This window comes from Pieris brassicae, chromosome 8, assembly GCF_905147105.1.
Source record: "Pieris brassicae chromosome 8, ilPieBrab1.1, whole genome shotgun sequence".
Classification (NCBI taxonomy): Eukaryota; Metazoa; Arthropoda; class Insecta; order Lepidoptera; family Pieridae; genus Pieris; species Pieris brassicae.
In genome coordinates this window covers 6218466-6225453 of record NC_059672.1, presented here as the reverse complement: position 1 = coordinate 6225453, position 6988 = coordinate 6218466, and positions in this window count along the sequence as shown.

Here is a 6988-nt window from a genome sequence, read left to right as displayed (position 1 = left end):
TTTTAATAATCCAATGGCGCTACAGCCTTAATGGGTCTTTGCGACAGAGATCTCTGACATTTATCATTTTTGTTTACGGTCAACTTAGATTTTATCAGACTTAGAATGAAAAATCAATTGCCGCTGGGGCTCGGAGCTGTCTTGGCATTCAGGCCCATGCTGCACCCATACCTACCATTGTTTAAAAAAGGTTAATATTATTTTTTAACGATATACATTGTTATTTATTGTTTTATGTAACACGGTTTTTTGGGTCATTTATATCTCATTGAAAACATAAGATTCTTGACATGTAATAAAAAATTATGTATAAATATGGATTCTTTAAAGAGAGAAAGTGATTAGAAAGTATGTTTTGACTTAAATGTCGGATATCTAAAAACTAATAATATATAAAACTCTCGTGTCACTTTTATGATACATCATACGAAAATACATACAACTTAATTTCACTCCTTTATGATCCACCCCTATTTTTAATTTGTTAATTAAAAACTTATGACTTGAGCTTTACAGATCAGATTCTGGCAGATATTATGAAATTATTATTAGGCGATTTAAACGTCGGGAATACAGCGGGCATTACAGACAAAACTACACCGACAATTGTCTAATAGAAATACATATTGTAGCTGCAAAAATATTAAAGGATTTTTCTTTGCAGTACAGTAAGTTTTTCTGACACTACAATATACGGATCAATGCAGTAACTTAAACATGAGGTTTAGTGGCGGTGGCGTAACTATACCATCTGGGGCCCGTGGCAATTTCTTTTGATGAGGCCCTATCAGTAAAAATCGTCACATTGTACTCAGTTTAATTTTAATAAACTTCGAGATTTTCAGCGTACTCAATTACACGTTGTATATGTCCCACTAATACCACAATAATAACTCCTCCCTTAAGCAAGAGGCAATGGTCTATACCCCCACGCTAGCCCAATGCGTATTGCATTCATCCATAGAACATAATATCTCAATGTATTCATCATCTATTCGCTAGCTTTTAGGTGAAGGAAACGTGAGGAAACCTGCATTCATTTACAATTAAATAAAAATAACATTTTTTTGATTTCGCAGCAGGGGCAGGGGGGCCCGTGGCATTTTGCCAGCCCTGTCACCCTATTGCTACTCCACTGGGTTTAGATTACTGAGGTTTTAAGATAAGGAGGTAAAGAAGTTTATTCTCAAATCTCACTAAAATCTTACAAGTTTAACAAACCATTCATCACGTAAAATATATTTTAGGCCTCTGCCGTGAACTTTGACTTCCGTATGTTTAATCTAATGCGTTTTTGATTTTTTTATAGAACAGGCAATTGGATAGGAGGCTCATCTGATGTTATACTCTATGCCATGGATACTGTCAATGCCAGAGGGCTTGCGAGTGCGTTGCCTCTTTTCTTGAAGGACCCTAAGTCGAATTGGTTCGGAAATATTTCATAGGGAAACTGAACTGAAATAGGGATACACTGCGTGATGGTGCGGAAAACTTTCTTAAAAGGCAGGCTCAGTCATGGTCGTCGTCGAGCTGATAAGGTTGGAATTTTGAATTCTCCCTCGACGTCCGATGATGAAACTCAGCTGCGGGTATTAATCCGAACAACTCCTCTGAACACTATCCATGGTAAATGCGGTAGAAGATGCAGAATGACCCCACATCTCTACGCAACGTCAAGAGATCAAGCCGCTTGGAGAGGGATACTAGTGGAAGCAGCTGGTACTGGGGAGGTCCCGCCCACAGGTCAGAACAGTACTCCATGTCGGCCGAATTTGCGCTTTACTTAGCAATAGGCCTCGGACTCTGACTGACTTCTTATAATGCCATCGCAAAGGTTGGCGATCATCATGGCTAGTTTAATTTTGAATGCTGCTCTTCTGAACAATGACTTGGTGTTTTGGACAAAACGTTGTCTTCAGTTTTTCAAAAGAGACGTGCGCCTGTGGCCAGGTCATCTGCTATTTTTCCTTGTATGATTAGTTCAAGGTGCTCGTATTTTTTTGTTATTACGTTAAACGTGTCCGAAATACAATACTGACGCCCGCTTTATGTATATGTTAAGCACTGGAATCAACCCAAATTAATTATCTGTTAACAGTACAGTTATTTTAACAGGTTCGTAAACTGTAAATGTCGACTTACACGTAATTTAGACTTATGACCGTAAAAGCAATTGATCTTTGCTTTTTGGGCATTGTAAATATGTTAACACAAAGCAATGGTCGACATTACAATTCACGAAAAAGTAAACAATGTTGTATATTCATTGCCTTGTTCGTATTAACTTGGTGCCTCTTTGCTTTTTTTTAAATATTATGGCAATAGTTTTAGCTTTATGCCAGTTTCAAGTAAAACTTTGCTTTGATTACTTTTGAATCGATAAAAAAATACAATACGTTAGCGTTAGGAAGCAAATGGAGAAAGAAAGCCATGGATAGAGAACAAATGGAACGAAGGATGACGTGTACCAAAAAAAAATGTATATAAAGAATAAACTGCATATTGTTAACATGTGTAAAGATTGAAAATAAATAAACTTGATTTTTTTTATACAAAAGGGGGCAAACGGGCAGGAGGCTCACCTGATATTAAGTCCATAAACACATTCTCAGAGGACTTGTAATATATTATTTTATACTGTGTTTTAAAAACGTACTGATACAATATTAATGTATAGCAAAAGATATTCTGGTATTTGTTTTTTTTTATATAGGGGGGGGGGGCCGAGCCTGCGGAACACCCAAACAGCCCATTCATCGCAGCCCATAGAAACTCATTTTTAGTGGGTGCGTTGCCGGCCTTTGAGGGTGGAGTACGCTCGAATTTTGAAGAGTTGGAGGTCTCTCAGGGAAGATCCCCGCCGAGAGTCGATTCCACAGTTCGCTAGTTCGCACAAGAAAATGCCTTGTGAAACGGACTGTGAAAGTATTAGATGAAGTATTTGTATACATATCAGTTTTTATTTTTGTTCATATTTGACCTAACAAGTTTATAAATTAATGAACAATCTTAAATGATGCGCAGCATTCGATTAAAAATCCGAGATAATTAAAAAAGATTTCATATTCCCTGAGAATAATTGTTGCTGACAGCAACATAGAGCTGAGATACCGATTCTGCTTTATTTGTGATTACCAGATAGTAGTTTTGGTAGCGATATAAAGGTAAACTCTAAACAAGCTGGGATTACTAAAAACACATCAGGTAATTCGATAAATCCGTGTGAATTTAAAGAGTAATCTAATTCCCTGAAAATAATTGTAGTTGACAGATACAGATATAACATGAAGTTGAACCCAGTTTTTTTTTGTGTTTATCAATGACAAGCCGGTTTCCTCCCGACCGTTCGAGCATACATCAAAAGCCCATTCGCGCACGTTCGAGGATCGAACCTACGACCTGAAGGATGAGAGTCAACACTGCTGCGATAGTGTATAAAAATTAAAATATGCTGTTATTACAAGAAAATACAGCTGTTTCGTGTTTTGTTGTGGTTGATATTTATAATAATGATTGAGGAAAACATTGAAGCAATTACTTATTATGATTCTTTGAAGGTCGTACAAAGAAAAGGTACGTAACGATTTAGTCTCAGATATGTATAAAAAAATTAACCTTTGTAGGTCTGGGTCCCAGATTTCTGTATGTGTTTTATGATCATTTGTCAATTTTATAGACACACGGCGACTTTTTGGATCTTAGGCATGCCGGTTTCCTCACGATGCTTTGCTTGTTTGAGCGAATGTTAAATGCGCAAATAGGAACCTAACCACGCTAAAGCCGATAGGCCAACACTGCTCTACATGATATGGATATAAAACAATTAATTATATACCTTATAATGTATAACCACATATTTACAAGCTCTTGCGGTTCAAGTACCAACTATATTTATTCTGTCTAGTATTTTAAGTTTTGGTTGTGGTCCCATTATAGGCGATAAAAACTGTATTTATTTATTTACACTTCGTTACACTACAATATAAAAAAAATTGAACATAATTAAATCAAAACTGGCGGCCTTATCGCTTACGAGCGATCTTTCCAGGCAACCACTGTGAGTAAAGAAAAAATAAAAATGTGTTAAATTACATAAGATAGGCAAGTAGTACAAAAATACATGTTAAACACATTTATTAAGACAAAACTATCCACGAACAAAAAAAACAAACTAAACTAAAAAGATGAAACATTAAAAATAGAAAGTGAAAGGACACACAAATCACGATAATTTAAGATAAGTCTCACGTCAGTTAGTAGTTAGTAAGAAAGTTAGGGATACGATGGACAGGTAATGTTTGTACAGAAGAAATTTAAAGGAAGATAGAGAAGGAGCTAATCGAATAGGGACTGGAAGTGAATTCCATAGCCTAACTGCAGAGACCTTAAAGGAATCGCCATTTATGTATATTTATCTAATAAGTCTTTTGTATCGTGCCTGCTATTGTGTTATTGTTTAGTATAGTCTAGTAAGTGAATGCTGTAATGTTCTTAATGAGAGATAAATATCTTAAACCATACCTCCCACAGGACTGTCTTCAATTGTTTAAAATCCCATAGTCTCTCACGGTATAAGGCAAACGCTGTTTTAATTTGTCAATCATTTGGTAATCAAAAGAAAATTTTTTCACGCGTACTTCACCTACTATGTGCCTTCGTATAATATGTGTGTACATCGATCCAAAGATAATAAATTCTTATTTAAGGTAAATAAAATACATATCTAATTCCGTATTATATATCTCGTACCGGATGCTACAGTAAATACGAATTATTCAAATCATAGACAATTGAAAAAGTTATTTCAATAACTAGGATTATAATTCAATTATAGAACATCCGGATATCCGATTAATTTGTCTACGGAGTTATATCTCTAATCTTGTTCGATTCAGACATAGATTGCAAATGCTAATAGCTTATCTAGGAACTCTCAGTAGGGTTCTAAGTGATAATAATCTGTTAGCTATAGTTTGTTTTTTACTAATTGCTTGTCTATGTCAATGTTTCATTTTTAAATGCATTCGATAAAACGCAGACTTGATGTTTTCAGAATGTTAAAGAAATTAAGGTTTTATTAACTTAATCTGATTTTTTTTGAAGTTGATTCTGTAATGCTAAATACATTTTCACACTTTCCCGGTCGAGTAAAAGATTGCCTGTGCATTTTGACTCACATAAAGATTTCGTTTTATGTGAACAAACAGAGTAAAAACCCACAACATAACTTTTGTATTAAATAATGTGCAGAATATGGTTTTATTTTTTTCTTTACACTTATGTTTCTTTAGCCTTTAAATTAGTCGGTCCAGCGGGAAGCCGAGCGGCGTCGCAGGGTCTCATGCCTTCCACTCTACCAGTCACCACAAGCTTCTCACAGTCGAGACAAAGTGAAGCATTCTGCGGCACTTACTTACTCCATTGGGGCTCCACTCCACTCCACTATCCAAAGGAAGCCTTGGCCTACTATCAGAGATTTACCGATCGCTGCGCTACTGTTTGCTAATAGAGGCACCGGTTCTTCACCATGACATCTTTCCAACGATGCGAGATCTGGGTTGTTGGTTGATCGGTACATGAGGTTCTGTTGCTATGTATAAAAGTATTATTATTATATTGTAGCTTCCCCTAAGGACTTCAATTGAATTACTTTAATAAGTAAACCAACGATTGAAAAGGAAATAGACATACATTCTCTTTACGTTAGCCTCTTTAATAATATAATGTAGACAAACTATAGAGTATGTTTTCTTAAACAGATAATAATTTAAGCTCCGATACAGAGACCAGAATTATCCTTCAGAATACCGTTCAGTAAAATATACATAATGTTAAATCTTCTGCTTATTAAAAACCTAGAAGAGTGGTTCACACCAGTACATAGGGTTCTTTGAGGTCCTGGGCGAGTTCCAGCAAAGCAATTACCACATATGGATTAAGAAACATAGCGAAAGAAAGCCGTCTAAATGAGTGCCTTAAAAAAATGATGCTCAAATAGCTCAGCGTTAATACCCTCGAATACTTTTGAATTGAAAAGTATTTTTGTTAAAAATTCTAGTAATAATAAAAATCAATTAGGTTTTGTAAGTCGTGAAGCATCTTAAAATCCATTTCAAAGGTTCTTTATTCATGTCTGGAATAAAAATAGATTGACTTTGAAACGTTGCGTGGGTGTGTAATACTTGATATTGAAATTTATTGTATTTTATCGGTTTGGAAAAGCTATAAGCGGTTTTTACAAGTATGTATATTATATATCTTAATAAAGAATGTTGAAAAATATGCCCGAAGTAGACTAGAGTTATAAAGCATCACCATTAATATTTATATCAATCCATTAATACTTGTTTAGTAATAAACGTAAATAAAATTATAATTCAGAGAAAATAACAAAAATACTTTGTAATTTATTTTCTAGTTGGAACGTAACGTAAAATGCGGGTTAAGGTTTGCCCTAAAGATACCCATTTCTTCTTTTTAGTAATAATATTAAAAATAATAATTTATTGCAAGAGTATGGTACAAAAATGTGTAAGGTTACATTTTACATTATTAGTCTTATGATTTGGTCAATTCTTATATTAAATATTATAAGTTATTAAATAATTATAAGTTTTTAATAATGATACATAGCTTCAATCCGTTCAAAAATTGTTTTTCTCAATTCTTATATTATTTGTATCGTAGATGTCACATCATACGTACAACATGGTCTCACGCAAATAATCATTTATTGAATAATACATTTTTTCCAATAGTAATATACGATGTCGATTTTTAAAGACGCTAGTCGGAAGATCTTTTAATTCGTTTGGTAAATTATTGTAAACCATAATTACCACACAAAAGATGTTTTTAACTAACCTAACCTAAACAGTTCCAGATTCATTTTTGGCACAGCAAAGACAATACACCTCTAATAATACATATACTAATGTCTATTTACACTCTAACAAACGTATTCGTTCGTTTCTTACTGTCAAATTGT